At 43.1% G+C, this 19,695-nt stretch overlaps 1 protein-coding gene across 2 annotated transcripts in view; it reads left to right on the top strand.

Moving 5' to 3' along the window:
- The first annotated feature begins 2,902 nt into the window (after nt 1-2,902).
- Nucleotides 2,903-19,695, top strand: part of syt1a (synaptotagmin Ia) — a 262,139-nt gene continuing 245,346 nt past the window's right edge. For both annotated transcript variants that reach the window (XM_076989718.1, XM_076989719.1), the window contains exon 1: nt 2,903-3,069. The gene's annotated coding sequence lies outside the window, so the exon portion shown is untranslated. The remainder of the gene's footprint in view (nt 3,070-19,695) is intronic.

Below are 19,695 nucleotides of genomic sequence, written 5' to 3'. Positions count from 1 at the left end.
GAACACACTCACTTACAACCCACACCCACGGAAATACATATACGGACATAACCAGACGCAGACGACATGAACACACCCCAAAAAGGAGGGGTCCGGAGCTGCTCCGTGACAATGACAAAATAGGGCTGCATGCAAACAATAGCAAACATATTATACCAAGTGCTAACATTGATTTGCAAAGACCAGAAACAAGAGAATTAACACCAAGGTTATATATATACACAACACTAAATAGGGACTAATTACAAGGGGTATATATCATTTAAATATGGACACGAGAACAACCAAAATGCACATACAAGCACATGGCACATAGCAACAAAGATTTGACAGACAGTTGGGAGGTGGTGTCAAGTGTGTCGCTCAAAATCATCCCTAAATAAAATTCACTCTCTCTCCTTTGGTGATGTCTCTGTGTTCCCTTGAAATGTGTGTTATCTTTTATGTGACTCTCACATTGAAGCTCATGTCCATTCTTTTGGTAAAACAGAACTATTTTCTACCTAAATCTGCCCATGTGTCTCTCAATGTGCTGCTGAATCTCCTGCTAATGCCTTCACCTCTAACCACCTGGTCTATTGCTGACATTAGATATTCTTCGCTTCACAAGTTTCAGATGGTCAAAACTCTGCTCTTCTTTTAAATACACCAAGTCACATCACCACATCACCTTCATCACCTTCATTATCTCCACTGGCTTTGTGTAAAGAATTGCAGAATTGTTTGAAATCCTTTTGCTCATAGACAAAGCTCTCAATAATCCTGCACCTTCTTGTCTGTCCAGTCTTCTTCTGAACATAACCCCACTTCTATACAGATCCCACTTCTATACAGATCCACGCGTCTTTATAGATCCACTCTCAGGTCCTCTTCAACTGGGCTCTGCAGTCCTTCATCCAACCTTCATATCTTTAGCAATTGTCTATTTTCTAGATTTGTTTCACGCTTATGGGATTTTATCCCCATAGAAGTATGAAGTATTGAAATACAATCTTAAAACCTTTATACATTTTCCTTCTCCACTATGCCCTCTCCATGACCTTCTTATTTTGGTCTACCCTGTATTACTGTGCTGTTTTGATGTCCTGTATATAATATATAATATCTTTGGTTTCTTGAAAAGTTTATTGAAAGGTTTCATGAAATATAAAATTACATGTATGTGTTATTATTATTAAAGTGCAAAAACATTCAAACACTTACATTCATTATGACTAATCAGCTGTGGGCAGCACTATAAATGGCATAATACAAATGCCCAGCTGTTAACACACATCATCTTTCCTATGGAAAATGTTACCATGGTGATTTACCTAATTACAGTTGTACTGGTTTGTGAAGAGAGTAAGAGGAGAGTTATTATCTTTTACTGTGTTTTTAGTGTTTTTATAGAAGATACATACTTTTAAATATGATTTTCGAAAGAATGTGTGTCTAACACATGTGTTGTGTAAATCTAATAACTATTCTAATTTCTACATGCATAAAAGATTTCTAATTTCTACATGCTCAAATATTGTGAAGAGCCACACTGTCCCTAACAGTAATGCCTCTAAGCTGTATTGTGTCGTCACAGGTCGTTATGCGAAATCCAGCACTTAGCTTCCATTATGGGCTCTGTGGTGATAAGCCATCTCACTTCCTATTCAAATGCCAAAGTGACACTAGAAAACAAGTGGACCTGGAGTTAGAGAAAACACCATCACTGCCTTTGAGTTTAAGAGGGGTTACATATGTTTAATCCCTACTGGGGTCTAAATGAGTAGTCAAAAGGACATACATGGTGAATTATACCATTTTATCATGGCTCAAAATGGGGCTAAAACGGACCAATGTTGTCATAATGACATCTGTCAGATAATCTAGATTTACCAACACTGACCAAATGACCAAATACATGAAGAGTAGGAAAGAGTCTGAAAGTTGGTGTGGCATAAAACAGCAGATTTGCTGGTAAGGATAATGCCCTTCCCAGGGTTATGTAACACAGAAGCTTCTATGAGAGCAGCCATTTTGTAGTGGAAACAGTGACCTGGAAGAGGCGTGATTGTGGGACATGGCAGCTGTGCAGCAGGCCACTGGGAGTGGTTATTAACCGATATGGAACACATCCAGGACACTCCAAAATTAACAAACACAAGACAGAATAACAGTCATAAGCATCGTCCAAGACTGGAGGTCATCTTACTCTCTGAATTCATTGGTTTAATTAGTGCATGCCCTTGCCAACTAGTCTGCTATTGATGGAAATGACAATCTCTACATGGGGATGCTCTTTTGGGACTTCATTGCATTTGAGAGTGTCTGTGTCCATGACAAGAAGTGGCAGGCCAGGGCTTGTAATGTATACCCTCTATTCTCATATTACACCCCCCCTCAACACCACACACACTTACCGTATGAATCTCAGGGGAATGTCCTTGCTTGTCATTGTCCGCCCTCTCCCCTTGCTCAGGTTGTGAGTGGTAATTTTCAACGAGAGAATCATCTTGGTTTATTGCTGTGAGAGCCATTGCTCTTCACATCATGTCGCTGCTTAACGTAGCCAATAATGGCCAAGGACTCCACAATCCTGCCCCCCTCACTGGAGGGATTCCTCGTGAGGAAAGTAGAGCTTCATGACGCACAACTGTTAAACAAGCAAGAGGTCTCCCTCCTCTACAGTAGCTCTCTCATCACATCTCTCTGCCTGTCTCTTTCTCTCTTTTCCCTGTCTCCTTCCCTACTTTATTCCCTCTCCCTCCTTTCTCTTCCTTTCTCTTTTTCTCCTTCTTATCCTTCGATGCATGCACTGCCTGTTTTTTTTGTGTTGTTGAAAGCAGTCTGCCATGCACACACATCCCTGTGGGCTCCAGAGATAATAACATCAGACCCCTCCTTCTGTCCCTGCCTCCCTCTCTCTCCCTCTCTCTCTCTCTCTCTCCCCCTCATTTACTACTGCTCCCTGTTGCAACACCTCCTCCTCCCTCTCTGGCTCCTCCTCCTCTTGCCTCCATGACTCCCTCTGTCCCCCATCCTCCCATCACATCCTTCTAGCTGCAGCAGGGGACAGCATCGCTCCGTTCCCAGGTAGGTAGCCCTCCTCTCTTTCTCTCACATGCTACCGTGTGTTGTGCTGCAGGCTCCAGACCGGGTGTGCTGCACTGCGAGGCTGGTGGGGTTTGAGGGGTGAGTCCAGCGTCTGGGAGTAGGAGTAGGCAGGTGCTTTAGTAGCTATGCTGAGAAAATCTGTGGCTGAAGCCAGTGGGCTTGGCGTGCTTATCCAGGAAGAGCAAGAAGGCTTTCTATGATAGCATTAAAGGACGGAGATAGCATGTGTGTGCATCTGGGTATGAGTAAGTGTGTGTGAGTGGGTGGAATGCTGGACAGGGATGAAAGGAAGGAGATTGGTTCCTGAGTAGCTGTTTTCATCCCAGAGAGCTAATCTCCCCTGCAGCCTGTGAATCTGTTCTACCATCCCAGCCCAGTAGACCACTCTCCTGAGCACACACGGGTTCTAAACTCACTGCCACACTGATGAGAGCATCCGGGGGAGCAGCCAATGACGATCAGCGGAACAGGAACCCTGCCACTCCTTCCAGAGCCCCAAAGCTGTGATTGAGAACTCACTCTGCTCCTTGAGTGAACTCGGGACGAGCCAGAGGCAGATGTTGTTTGAACAGCATATTAAACGGGAAGGAAAGGATTTTGTGTGCCTGTGTCCTGACTAGCCATGTAGACAGTGCATCTCATGAGACTGCTATCTTCTCCTCTTATGCTTTGCTCACAACTCCTAAGGTGTGATTGGAAAAAAATGTCTGCCAATTGTGCAAATAGGGGTCTAAAAAGAAAAGATAAAAAAATGCAAAAGCTTGTAGGAATGAGACTGTAAGGAGGCTCTCTCTCTCTCTGTGTCTAACAGTGCACCCCGGCTTAAAGATCCCAGAGGTACGCCCCCTGCCAGCCAGCCATAGCTCCACCTCTGGTTAGCCCCTACCTGTATGTAGCAGATGAATGATTGCTGTGTGCGCTCAGTGAGAGAACACAGTTGAGATCGCTCAGCCGGAGCTTCTGGCTTTTCCAGTTAAGCAGCAGAGATCTTCCTGTTGAATACATTACCACTTAGACATAGGGTGAAGATGAATGTCCACCCAGGCGAGACGGGGACCAGCCTGAAACCCAGATGAACAGATCCTCAGATTCTGTTACCTGTGCAGGTCTGAAGCATGACTGTGACACTTCACCAAAGTTCACCCAGGCCCCCCTTCCTACTGCACACTGGTATATATTCACATAACATTCTGGTTGGAAAAATGGAGTGAGATGAACCTTTTCAACACCCGAATTTAGCGCTGCTTATGACAAAAGCATGGGGTTTGACAAGGCATTGGGGTTAACGTGAATGTCTTAGCAACCCCTCAGAATGGTACATGCCGATCCTGCTTGGCGGATTTGAGGTGACAGGTGTTGGGACCCAAATAAATCATTCACCTGCTGGTGCCAAGGGCAGAGCCATCTTTTATTAGCCTTGTTAAAAATCCATTAATGAGAGCACATAGACACACAGTGTTCAGAATCTGGGTAGTAAACAAGCCCTTCTGTTTCTGCCCCTGTACAGTGGGGTAGTTTTCGGCACATTCAGTGAAAGAGTGAAAATGCATGACCAACCTGTTAGCCCTGCTGGATATTGTCAGTTTGATGGTGTTATTGAGTGATATTTCAAGGTGATGGAAGGACTTGTGTGCTTTATGTGTATATACATATCTATTGATATATGTGTATATACATATCTATTGATTTATGTGTGTATGTCTATTTGTTGTATGTATGTTCATATGTGTATATTTGTAGCAGGATTTTTTTAAAGCAGATATTTGAAGGTAACATTTGCTACATGTGCAGCTCTAGACTCCAGGACGACAAATAATTTATACTATAAAGGCTCATATAAAGTCTTCCATCAAAATAGATCAGGCTGAAATCCAATACCAGTATTTAAACTTTAGCACTTCAACTCAAGACAAAGACAAATGATTCCACCCTTAGGATATGTCCAGGCAACAAGGAAGTAAAAATCATAAATACCATGCACAGTCAAGGGCTCATGGGAAATGTAGTTGAGCAGATGATGTCAGTGTCAGATAACTGGGAGCGTTCCAAGGTCAGAATGGCTGAGAGAAGGATGCACGGGCATTTGTCTAGTGTTCATAATGCTGAATGTAAACACAATTCAGGTTTGATTTCTCTGTGTATGGCTGTCCAACACATTTGCCTTTTTGTGTCAGATACAGCACCTAAAACCTTTCCTACACCATTCCTTGTTTATTTTGACAAAGATGAAAAATCATATACTGTATTTCTTACATATACTATTGAATGGCAGAGGGAGTGTGTTTTACATAATGACCTTGTGCATCTCTGAGATAAAATTAAATTGCCCATTTCTGTGTTAACATGTATGTATGTGTATATACACACATTGCATGTAAGTGAAATACAGCAAGCTCACACCACTCATGCCAGCATACTGTAGCACACATTGCTAAGCAACGGAGGAGAGATCCTTGGGGAATGCAGCCAACCCAGAGACTTGGTAACGGCCCTGTAGTAAGTCCGAACCACACACCCACACGTCCACACATCCAGAGACAGACACACATCCACACAACCACACACCCACACAACCACACATCCAGAGACAGACACACATCCACACAACCACACACCCACACGTCCACACACCACACAACCACACATCCAGAGACAGACACACATCCACACACCCACACGTCCACACATCCAGAGACAGACACACATCCACACAACCACACACCCACACAACCACACATCCAGAGACAGACACACATCCACACAACCACACACCCACACGTCCACACACCACACATCCACACGTCCACACATCCAGAGACAGACACACATCCACACACCCACACGTCCACACACCACACGTCCACACATCCAGAGACAGACACACATCCACACAACCACATACCCACACGCCCACACGTCCACACAACCACACATCCACACGTCCAGACACAGACACACATCCACACAACCACACGTCCACACATCCACACAACCACACGTCCACACATCCAGAGACAGACACACATCCACACAACCACACACCCACACAACCACACATCCAGAGACAGACACACATCCACACAACCACACACCCACACGTCCACACACCACACGTCCACACAACCACACATCCAGAGACAGACACACATCCACACGTCCACACATCCAGAGACAGACACACATCTACACACCCACACGTCCACACACCACACGTCCACACATCCAGAGACAGACACACATCCACACAACCACACACCCACACGCCCACACGTCCACACAACCACACATCCACACGTCCAGAGACAGACACACATCCACACAACCACACGTCCACACATCCACACAACCACACGTCCACACATCCAGAGACAGACACACATCCACACAACCACACACCCACACGTCCAGAGACAGACACACACCCACACGTCCACATGCCCACACGTCCACACATCCACACGTCCAGAGACAGACACACATCCACACACCCACACGTCCAGAGACAGACACACAACCACACATCCACACACCACATGTCCACACATCCACACGTCCAGAGACATCAACACAACCACACGTCCACACATCCAGAGACAGACACACGTCCACACAACCACACACCCACACGTCCAGAGACAGACACACATACACACGTCCACACATCCAGAGACAGACACACATCCACACGTCCACACGTCCAGACATCCACACATCCAGAGACAGACACACACTCAAGTGTGATCGACTAAGATTCAATTCTACCCTGTGTTTCCTGAGCTGTTATACATACATATTATACATATACATACACAAACAGTTAATGTGATCTCAGCACACTTCGAGTGAGCATGAGGCATCATAAGACTTTTCAGAAAGTCGATCCTACTATATTCCACACAGACACAAAAGCCAGTAATACTTTTTTTACTGCAGCTGATTAAGCTTGTGAAGTGCGGTGCTAATGGTGGCTAATTCATTGGATAACGAAGGACTAGATCTTTATGAGTATTTGAAACTCCACAGGCCTGTGCCGACAGGGATTACATACCAATGTAAATATTTTCTACCTAAAAAGGTGTACTGTGCTCCTCCAGAAATTAAATCTCAAAAAATATAATTACATTATATGTAATATAATAAAAATATATTGCAATATACTTTCCCTGCATCCAACCTTTCTAGGTTTAGAGGCAGTCATGGCCTGGTGGTAGGGAACTGGTCTTGTGACCGGAGGGTCGTGGGTTCGATTCCCAGACCTGAGGCCATGACTGAGGTGCCCTTGAGCAAGGCACCTAACCCCAACTGCTCCCCGGGCGCCGGGCTAGGGCTGCCCACCGCTCTGGGCATGTGTGATCCACAGCCCCCTAGTAATCACTAGTGGGTGTGTTCTAACTGCACAGATGGGTTAAAAGCGGAGGACAAATTTCGATCGCGGTGTAAAAATCACAATTGACAAAAAATATGGCACATTATTATAAAAAATATGGCACATTAGAGTTTGATGACGATTCACCAGGGGCACACTACACAGCAAGCTGATTTGTTTGTACAGAATATGGCAAAACTTCATAACAATAACTCTACTCAACTGATTATGAAGCCATTGTCGTGTTGATGCATTGGAAAACGGGACATACTGTCATGTGATATATCTTTAACGTAGCCATTTATACTAGCCCTCTTAGCCTCGGAAGCAGCAGGAATTTCTTCCATCTAATGCTGTTGTTCTTCATCTGCTAATCACCACAAGTGCTGCTGCCACAAGCCCAATTTTATGGACACAAATGTAATGACGCTAACAACAGTGGTAGTTTGATCAAACCAGTACCTGCAAACAGCTCAGAAACTAATCAATCCAGCACGGCCTAGAGAACAAACAGAGCCAGCATACGATACGTCACAGGAGAAGTCATGGGATAAGTCACAGGATAAGTCATATGATAAGCCTTGTGATAAGTCAAAGGATAAGTCTCGGTTCCATTTCAGCATTGAAGCGGCAATTCAGTGAGAATGTGTCACTGTGACTGTCTAGGATAATTGAATGATTTTGGCAAAAGCTAGAAATAATGAGCATCAACATCTTACCAAAGTGGATTTGTGGCTAGCTATGAAGATTCATTTAATTCATCCAAGGGGAATGCTACACAAATATAGAGTAACAATACTTTCCCTCTCTCCCTAAAATGTCTGGTCATGACTTTTGCAGGAGAGGCTGTCAATGATTACTTGAAGATTAAAAAAAAAAAAAGATAAAACAATTATTTTTTTAGCTCCTGCATTAATATTCTGGTATTCTCATCGTAAGAACACCCTTTCTTTAAGGATGGGGTTGCAAAACACATTACAGATTAACAACTAGCAGTAGAGATTCCTCCACAAACACCCGCCCTGCAGGTACCCATGATGGTGGAGTCAGAAGAGATTAATTATTACTAAAGGCCACGCTTAGCCTGAAAGGTGGGCTTGAGGACATTTTGAATGTTTTATGAATCTAATAAGAGCGAGTAAGGCAAAAGCAGATGACCCCTCCCCCCATCCCCCATTTCAAATCCTACCCACACGCTCTGATTTTATGGCTAAAGAGGTAACAACAGAATCTCAGAATGCACCAGAGCTTTGAATACAGACAATGAACTGTACCAGCAGCCTGAATTATGGGACTTTTGCTACAAGCTTACATATCAGTGGCCTCAGATTAAGAGTTTCAAAATGAATTAACATTTACAGTAGTGTAGTTATTCCATCTTAATGCCTGACCATAAGTCACTTTAAGTTAGTTCACATAAAATGAATGAAGTGTGAGTAAAGGAGTTGTCTGGAGATCCGATGTAGTGTTTGAGTAAAGGATCAGATTAGATTCATCACATAAATCTTTACAAGCAAAATTGTTTAACTACTGTAAGTGAACACCCTACATTGTTATCTTTGAAGAACCCAAGTAAACCACATACTTTGTGAACTTGCGTCGCCTTTATAGCACAGAGAAAAAGAGAATAAAAACTTTAGGATTTTAGGAGTTTAGGATAACTCTCCATTCCAAGATTAAATGACTGCTCTCAACACCAGCTACAATCTTTTTTTAGATTCTAACGTTCTTGTTTGTCGCCATGGTGACCAAGTCTTCTGCCCGTTATAGCTTATCTAGCTATGTAAAAACACCCCTCTCCAACTACTCCAACTACCACACATCATCACGCTACGGAAACACTGTGTGTGCTGAGCTGTCGTTGCTCTTACTCTCTCACTATATTACTCTCTCACTATATTACTCTCTTACTCTTACTCTCTCACTATATTACTCTCTTACTATATTACTCTCTTACTCTCTCATTATATTACTCTCTTACTCTTTTACTCTCTTAATCTCTTACTCTCTCACTCAGTATATTACTCTTACTCTCTCACTATATTACTCTCTCACTATATTACTCTCTTACTCTTACTCTCTCACTATATTACTCTCTTACTATATTACTCTCTTACTCTCTCATTATATTACTCTCTTACTCTTTTACTCTCTTAATCTCTTACTCTCTCACTCAGTATATTACTCTTACTCTCTCACTATATTACTCTATTACTCTCCTAATCTCTTACTATATTACTCTCTTATTTGTTACTTCTTTTCAATTTTTTTGCCAGAAATCGAACTTCGCTGTGGCGAAAATAGGCACACGGTTTTGTTTCCCTTAAGAGATTAAATGTTTCAGTCTTTTGGCCTTGCTCGCTTTTCCTCCTGCGATGTTCGTTAACTCGTTAAAGCAAAGCGCAGTGCCAGATTTGGGGCTCTCAGCCACGTCTGCATTGAGCCTCAGCAAGGCCAACACAAGGCTTCCCCAAAACATGTCCACCCAGAGCCCTCAAAAACACTCATTATCACCACCACGAGGGCTGCTCGAGCAGCGGGGAGGCACACCACAGTCCTACCATTGCCTAATGTAATGTTTTATAAGAGGGCGCCTGACTCGCTGATTATGTAATGGATGTAAATGAAATACACCGTGGGCAATTTATTTCTGGACTGATTTAAATGGCTTTGTCGTGATTTTCCCTAAAATGTTGCTGGGGCAGATTGGTGTCTGTATTATCTCTTTTTTATATGAAAAACAAGAGGTTCCCAGTTTACCAACAAATTTCCCAAACTAGTTAGGTCCACCTTTCCAGAATTGCTTTGAAACAGCTGCTGCCTTTGCCTCCGTTTGTTCAGTATGTTATCAGTTCAATATTGGTACACGTTATTACGTCTAGTATAATTGCATATGCAAATGCACGAGAATGAGACTTCCCAGCTGACGGTGTGATCCATAAAAGACTTAATGATAATTATGGATTTGCGCAATTCTAATTTTTTTCTGCATCTAATGAAGAGGCGCTCATTTAAAAACATTAATTACATGCGAAAAACAAACTGAAATGTTTGATCTTTAATGACAATTATGCTAATATTTTGTATCAAACTGACAAATTCAAGGCAGCCCAGGGGTACTGGGTGTGCGGCATCAGGCCTACAGATCTTGCTGTGTGGACTGATCTGTCTAAACTCCTCAAATGAAGTGTGCATTCATCAAAGCAGTTAATCTCTTCAGGAGTTACTCAAGGTGGAGTAAAGCAGGAACGACTGGGAAAAACACCTGTCAAAGTATATGAGGTTTTAATGTAATGTTTTCTGTACATGACATTGTTTTTGACTACAACATGCACATCTATCTTGAATGAATAAATGAACATAATCTTTATTTCCAATTAAGCAAAAAAATTCTGTACAAATATTATTTGATCAACCACACATTTAGTGAGTTAAATAAATTTGATAATACTGTATATACTACAGAACATAACCAAATTTGTTTGATTACATAATAGACATACGGGCCCCACTACACAGGCCAATGAATAAACCCAAGACTATATAATATATATATATATATATATATATATATATATATATATATATATATATATATATATATATATACGCACACCACACACACACTGTATGTGATCATTTTGTCTAAGAGCAAAATGAGATGCTAGTCACAACTTAGTTAATAAAATATTCATGGTATTTAGCTGACAGTTTTATTGAAAGCAACTAAAACTATGACTGAATACACTTCAAGCAACTGAGTGTTAAGGGCCAACCTCAGGGTCCCAATGTGGAACTGGTGGAGCATCAACCTTCTGATTGGCACTTGTGTGCTCTAAAATGTAAATCTTCATTTATATTTATTGCACACTTTTCTGCCTTTACTGTCTTTTATCTGTTCAATTGTACAAGAGTTGAGTGCAGGCTGGGAACAGCTCAGTAGATGTAGTCTCACGTGCAGCTCAGTGGATGTAGTCTCACGTGCAGCTCAGTGGCAACAGTCTCACGTGCAGCTCAGTGGATGTAGTCGCACGTGCAGCTCAGTGGATGTAGTCTCACGTGCAGCTCGGTGGATGTAGTCTCACGTGCAGCTCAGTGGCAACAGTCTCACGTGCAGCTCAGTGGATGTAGTCTCACGTGCAGCTCAGTGGATTTAGTCTCATGTGCAGCTCAGTGGATGTAGTCTCACGTGCAGCTCAGTGGATTTAGTCTCATGTGCAGCTCAGTGGATGTAGTCTCACGTGCAGCTCGGTGGATGTAGTCTCACGTGCAGCTCAGTGGCAACAGTCTCACGTGCAGCTCAGTGGATGTAGTCTCACGTGCAGCTCAGTGGATGTAGTCTCACGTGCAGCTCAGTGGATGTAGTCTCACGTGCAGCTCAGTGGCAACAGTCGCACGTGCAGCTCAGTGGATGTAGTCTCACGTGCAGCTCAGTGGCAACAGTCTCACGTGCAGCTCAGTGGATGTAGTCTCACGTGCAGCTCAGTGGCAACAGTCTCACGTGCAGCTCAGTGGATGTAGTCTCACGTGCAGCTCAGTGGCAACAGTCTCACATGCAGCTCATTGGATGTAGTCTCACGTGCAGCTCAGTGGATGTAGTGTCACGTGCAGCTCAGTGGATGTAGTCTCATGTGCAGCTCAGTGGCAACAGTCTCACGTGCAGCTCAGTGGATGTAGTCTCACGTGCAGCTCGGTGGATGTAGTCTCACGTGCAGCTCAGTGGCAACAGTCTCACGTGCAGCTCAGTGGATGTAGTCTCACGTGCAGCTCAGTGGATGTAGTCTCACGTGCAGCTCAGTGGATGTAGTCTCACGTGCAGCTCAGTGGCAACAGTCTCACGTGCAGCTCAGTGGATGTAGTCTCACGTGCAGCTCAGTGGATTTAGTCTCATGTGCAGCTCAGTGGATGTAGTCTCACGTGCAGCTCAGTGGATGTAGTCGCACGTGCAGCTCAGTGGATGTAGTCTCACGTGCAGCTCAGTGGATGTAGTCTCACGTGCAGCTCAGTGGATGTAGTCTCACGTGCAGCTCAGTGGCAACAGTCTCACGTGCAGCTCAGTGGATGTAGTCTCACGTGCAGCTCAGTGGCAACAGTCTCACATGCAGCTCATTGGATGTAGTCTCACGTGCAGCTCAGTGGATGTAGTGTCACGTGCAGCTCAGTGGATGTAGTCTCATGTGCAGCTCAGTGGCAACAGTCTCACGTGCAGCTCAGTGGATGTAGTCTCATGTGCAGTAGTAAAAGGAGGATAAATCGGGTGGTGATGAATGTAGGGCAGCATGTAAAGGTACAGAACATTTTCTGTCAGAGCCGGTGGTGCTAAGTGTTCTGTGTTTAAAGGACTGCTCGCAACATTTAGCCAAGAGATCAAGGACAATGTCAATGTCACAGGGAGCTCCGAGTCCTTCTAGTCCAGACCAACTAGATGACCAATAACCCTGCACACAGGCCCTTTTACTCTGCCATGTACACACACACACACACACACACACACACACACGTGTGTGTGTATGAGTGTGTGTGTATCTATAAATACTATATAAATATATATATATTTTACATTTTAGAAAAACAGTACAGGTGTCAAATGTCAATGTTGAGCACTTGTAGGACAACTGGCAACATTTTAGACTTTGAGGGGGCAATAATAATTCACTAAAAATTTCATCATAATGTATTATTGTAATTATCTACTGTATACATTGCTTTGGAAAAGAATCATATGTAGGCTATCGGCATTAACATTATTTATATTTGTCTTAGAAGCAAATTGAAGCATAAAACATTCGCTAAAAATTCCAAAGACTATAAAGAACATGCATTCAGTCAGCTGTGTCCGAACTGCTGACTTGTGACTTTTACCTTTTGCCACACACACACACACACACACACACACACACACACACACACACACACACACACACACACACACACACACACACACACCTACATATAATCCACTAAACCGACCAACGTATGCATAAAACATGAATGACTTTAAGGGAGACCTTTCAATCTGCATTAACCTTTAATTTATCTCATTAAACTAAAGACACAATGTCCATCACCAACAAAGTAAACATGATTATTTAATCCCCACCTTTTAGATTGTAACACAGCCAGGTGATTGACAGAGAGCTTTCATTATTAGTAGGTGCTCATGAACAATGTTGGAGTCAGATTAGTCATTTCAATGTATATAGCAAAACATATGTGACAAATATCATACTGTAATATATCGCATTTTCATATAGGTACTTTACCTTCTGGAAAACCAAAGGAAGGAACAACAAGTTCTTAAATAGAATCATGAAACCCCATAATAATAATAATAATAATAATAATAATAATAATAATAATAATAATGCCCTGTAGCTCCTGCTGAATCTCCACCACCTGCCATTTAGTTTCAACTTGGCTTCAGCTTCACTGCGGTCACTTTCACTGCGCTCACTTTCAAGCCATCAGCTTCACTGCTCATGCTGCTAAAAGGAGCAGCAGGACGCTGTAATGAAGGAGTCCTGCCACTAGATACTGCTGCATACCAACCCAGCACATGGGTTACACAGAATACACCACCCGCTGCACCTCACAGAGGGGTAACACCTTACTAAATCATACAGTGAAAATGGCTATCTGCGATGTACGAAATGGATGAGGTGACATATCCCTAGTGCTATGAGACATTATGAATGAATGAATGAATGAATGAATGTTCGATTTATATAGCACCTTTCAGAATACCCAAGGCGCTTTACAATTTAACACAGGTACAAGTCACAGATAACCACACATTAGCATAAGAACTGAGTTTATAACTGCATATCGACAAGCAAAATCATTATTCTGACTACTTCAATTAGGTGGTGATGAATAGGTATTTTTGTGACTGTATAACGCAAGCTGACTGCAGCCCCATAGATTACAGTTCAAAATCCAGCAGGACTGATGAACTGTTAAAGTCTAAGATATTTGTAGAAGAGTTGCTGCTGTTCAAATGCATTTAAGCATGCAGTTTCCTTAGGCACTGTGATTAAATCTAACACATGTCCCCATGTACTCCACTCTCAAGCTGTTAATAAGGGCTTTGTTTTCCAAAACAGCCTTAGACTTAAAGAATAAGCTCATCTGGGTAGATGTTTACACATTGTCCAGTTAACCTTGGTTTCCTTCGTCCATATCTCCCCACTGGGACACAGTGACTGTGTGGGGTGTGTGGGGTGTGTGGGGTGTGCCTGCTCTCACAGGAAGTGATATTGCCTGCATGGTCAACTCCTCGGTGATGGGTGGCAGTGCAGCTGTGTGTTACAACTCCATGTCCACGGTTTCCTTTAGTCCTCCCACTTCAGTGTGTTCTGCCTCCTTTTACTATTGCATTTGCCACATTTCTTTCAAGACCACTTTTGTTCCGTTTCCATCACTGCAAGCCACCCTTTATTTCTCTCGGTTCCCCTTTCTTCCCCTCTCTCATCCCTCTCTCTTTCTGTATTTCTTTCTTCTTCTCTCCCCCTGTGGGTGTCTCAGGCAGCCCTAATCCTTCATTTAATTTGCACTGATAAAATGAATGTGTGTTCTGAGAGGAAGGATGCTGTCTGACCAAGGATGTCATGCCATTCATTTAATGGCTGCATAACGGGCCAGCGGATGTATAAGTGTTGTCCGCAGAACCAGTCTGCATTTGATGTATTGAATGTGTTCATGCTGTTCTGAGAACAGTGCCTCAGGTCAAACTGCAAAAAAGCATTTGGCCACTGCTGTCTGAGTCTCAAAATGATCCAGAGCTGAGACAAGTAAGAAGTAAAATCACACAGCCTCAATTAGTGTCGCATATTTTAATCAAATCTCTCTATTATTTCTGAGTTTCAAAGAAGTCAGTTGCCGAACAGACTATAACCTTTGATCTCAAACATAATGTACCCTTCATCCCAAATGGTCTACAACCCTTCATATACACAAAATGTTTACTGCAAATATACTGCTACAATAACAGGCTAATACAGAAATACAGACTTGCTGAATGCATTACTGTGGAATGAGAGGATGGATAAATTAGGTTAAAAAGTGTATTACTCCATCTCTTTGTCTTTCTTGAATTCATACCACTTTCTTTAGGTGGAGGAGAAATGCCTCATTGATGGCTACAAAGAGGAGGGGTAGTGGGAGGAGTCACCAGAGAAGGGGTGGTGGGAGGAGTCATCAGAGGAGGGGTGGTGGGAGGAGTCACCAGAGGAGGGATGGTGGGAGGTGTCAAACAGAGGAGGGGTGGTGGGAGGTGTCAAACAGAGGAGGGGTGGTGGGAGGAGTCAACAGAGGAGGGGTGGTGGGAGGAGTCACCAGAGAAGGGGTGGTGGGAGGAGTCACCAGAGGAGGGGTGGTGGGAGGTGTCAAACAGAAGAGGGGTGGTGGGAGGAGTCACCAGAGGAGGGGTGGTGGGAGGTGTCAAACAGAGGAGGGGTGGTGGGAGGAGTCACCAGAGAAGGGGTGGTGGGAGGAGTCACCAGAGGAGGGGTGGTGGGAGGTGTCAAACAGAGGAGGGGTGGTGGGAGGAGTCACCAGAGGAGGGGTGGTGGGAGGTGTCAAACAGAGGAGGGGTAGTGGGAGGAGTCACCAGAGGAGGGGTGGTGGGAGGTGTCAAACAGAAGAGGGGTAGTGGGAGGAGTCACCAGAGGAGGGGTGGTGGGAGGTGTCAAACAGAGGAGGGGTAGTGGGAGGAGTCACCAGAGGAGGGGTGGTGGGAGGAGTCACCAGAGGAGGGGTGGTGGGAGGAGTCACCAGAGGAGGGGTGGTGGGAGGAGTCACCAGAGGAGGGGTGGTGGGAGGAGTCACCAGAGAAGGGGTGGTGGGAGGAGTCACCAGAGGTGTTTGCTCCTAATCAGTGCTCTTTGACATCAGGCTGGGGTTAATGAAGGGCTGGCTGTATCAATCCCTTCTCTAATCACACATCGCTCACACCTTATTCAGATCAGCCGCAGGGAGATGACAGATCTTTGCTAGGAAGGGAATAGAAAATAGGCCAGAATGGCTGTTTGTTCTTAGCCAACAGTGTTAGGTTGTGTTGCTGTCTCATAATTGTGTGTTTCAGTTCAAGTTCAACATGGATTTAATGAGAGTTTTATAGTGACTGATGGAGAACAGCATGTGCAAAGGAACATCACAATAAATCCCATCTTTTGATGAAAACTTTTCCATTATTTATTTCAGGGGAATAAAATTAATTGAAGCTATGATGGAGACCTTTTACTTAAACGTGGTTTCATCACAACTGCACAGCTCTGTAGTGAGAAAGCAAGAGAGAGGTCATTTGTGTTTACAGGCAGAAATTCACTTTTTTGTTTTGCCATCCAATTGTTCTTACTCTGCATGTAAAATGTTGCTAGTAAACTCAAGGGAAGGTTTAAATTTAAGCTATACTTATAGTCTGCTATGTAGCCAAGAGTAAAGTGATTACATGTTCATATAATCATAATTAACTTTCTTGAGTATTTACACTTAATTTTCAACATCCTTATTTCAAATATATTTTTTACTGAGTCATTCTGAGTGAAAAACGAACTGTACACTTACCAGCACCTCTTTCCATGAGGTTCGGCCATTCCTCTTCTTCTAATTTTGAATGGGGAGAAACACTCAAGACAAGTGTATCCCAGATGCATCTGTACATCCAGTGTCACATTGTAATCAGAGCTGCAGTGGGAGTGTTTGTGTTAGACTCCTGCATACATCTTCATAGCTAACTGTGTCTCCTGAGAGGAGTCATGGTGGCAGAGTGCATTACAGGCCTTCTGGACAGACAGACACACACACACACACACACACACACACTATTGCAGCAAACTGGCAGTTCTCAAACTGGGCTTGCTCTGCTGAGGCTCATAGAGGCTCATGGCAGGAAAAAAAACCCTGCTGAATTCTAGAAGGCCTACGTTTTGTTCGCCATTCGTGGCAATAACATCTATGAGAGGTTTACTTCACTGTAAGCCTTCTCTTTTTTCACATGCCATCTGAGCCTTGCCCCTTCTGAGACCCTGACATGGACAAACAGATCTGAAAAACATTCAACTGATCACATATCTCTGTCACCCACACATAGTTCAGAAGCAGCAAAATGTATAAGACAGGCAACTTCACCATAGCTAGGGAGTTTTTCCTTGCCACTGTCGCCCTTGGCTTGCTCACTGGGAGTTTGGACTCAGACACTTTGTGACAAAAGCTGCTTTGTGACAACAACTGTTGTAAAAAGCTCTATACAAATAAAATTTGATTGATTGAGCTTTAAAAAAAAAATGAGCCATTAAAATCACTCCTTCTGCACTTTGATAGAGAAAAACCACATCCATCTTTAAATGTCATATCAGCTTTTAACGCCCACCTGTGTTCACTGCAAATCTGTCACTGAAACATGAATGGTGATATTTTGTGGGAAATATTCAAAGTCCACTGTCCATTTTTAAACTAAGAGGCTCAAGGAAGAGCAGTTTAATCTCATTTTTGCAACTTCTGATCTTAATCTGATTTCATCTCCCCTGCATTGCTTTCAGTGTAAATGTAGACTCTGACAAAATGTTGTAATTTGTCTTTCAAATAAACTTAGGAGCCACAAAGGTTCTGTTTCAGATTACAGAAAACTATTTTCACATCTCATTATGTACTATAACAATGTGATTAGACTTCAACTGTTCAACTGCCCAGGTTTCCATATTTCTCCTTTTTATCTCTGGCATCACAGACAAGGGCAGAATGCAAAGCTGTCAGAAATGTCAGAATTTACATCCAGGGGACACAAAGTCAACAAGCGAGTGTGTGTAAGTGAGAATGTGCGTGTAAGTGAGAATGTGTGTGTGTGTGTGTGTGTGTGTGTGTGTGTGTGTGTGTGTGTGTGTGTGTGTAAGTGAGAATGTGTTAGTGTGTTTGTGCGCGTGCACTTCAGAGACCACATCATTTTCACTTTATTCTTCGTCTTTCTTCCATCTCTTTTAAGTCTGAGAGGCGGGTGCAAATCACAGTTTGCATTAATTTTTAATGGTTTGAAAACTACAAGTGAAGAACAATAAAGGAGCAGTACGGTTTTTTTTATGATTATTCACATTATGATACAGCCGTTATACTGACACCCAGTGGCAGTATAATCATTCTAAAAGAATCATTAAAGCAATTTGATTATTCATTGTATATTTAAGTACAACATATAGAATGCTTACACATATACTTATAACAAATAATACTTATACATCTTCTTTCGGCTATTCCCGTTTAGGGATCGCCACAGCGGATCAAACTCCTCCATCTGGCCCTGTCCTGAGTGTCCTCCACTGACACACCAGCCACTCTCATATCCTCTACCACTGCATCCATAAACCTCCTCTTAGGTCTACCTCTCCTCCTTTAGTCTGGAAGTTCCATCCTCAAGACCCTCCTACCAATATACCTCTCCTCCCTCCTCTGTACATGTCCAAACCATCTCAATCTCGCCTCTCTAACTTTATCTCCAAAACATGCTACATGTGCTGATCCTCTAATATACTCATTTCTGATCCTATCCTTCCTCGTCACTCCAAATGAGAATCTCAACATCTTCATCTCAGACACCTCCATCTCCCTCACCTGTCTCTTTGTCAGTGCCACTGTCTCCAGTCCATACAACATAGCAGGTCTCACTACTGTCCTATAGATCTTTCCTTTCATTCTAGCAGACACCCTTCTATCACAGATCACCCCAGACACTTTATGCCATCCACACCACCCTGCCTGCACTCTCTTCTTTACCTCTCTTTCACTTCCTCCATTACTCTGTACCCTCGACCCTAAGTAGGTAAACTCGTCAACCTTCACCAAATCAACTCCTTGTAACTGGACCAGTCCACCGTCTGCCCTCTCATTCACACACATGTACTCTGTTTTACTCCTGCTCACTTTCATTCCCCTGCTCTCCAAAGCATCTCCATCTTTCCAAGCTCACCTCCACCTGCTCCCTACTCTCACTACAGATCACAATGTCATCAGCAAACATCATAGTCCAAGGGGACTGCTGCCTAACCTCGTCCGTCAGTCTGTCCATGACAATTGCGAACAGGAAGGGACTCAGGGCTGATCCCTGATGTAGTCCTACCCCCACTTTAAACCCATCTGTCATTCCTAAATAATAATAATAATAATAATAAATAATAATAATAATAATAATAATAATAATAAATAATAATAATAATAATAATAATAATAATAATAATAATAATAATAATAAA

Source organism: Brachyhypopomus gauderio, unplaced genomic scaffold (assembly GCF_052324685.1).
Source record: "Brachyhypopomus gauderio isolate BG-103 unplaced genomic scaffold, BGAUD_0.2 sc70, whole genome shotgun sequence".
In the NCBI taxonomy this organism is placed as follows: Eukaryota; Metazoa; Chordata; class Actinopteri; order Gymnotiformes; family Hypopomidae; genus Brachyhypopomus; species Brachyhypopomus gauderio.
Note: the sequence above shows the minus strand (reverse complement) of the source record. Positions and strands in the feature narration are given on the sequence as shown.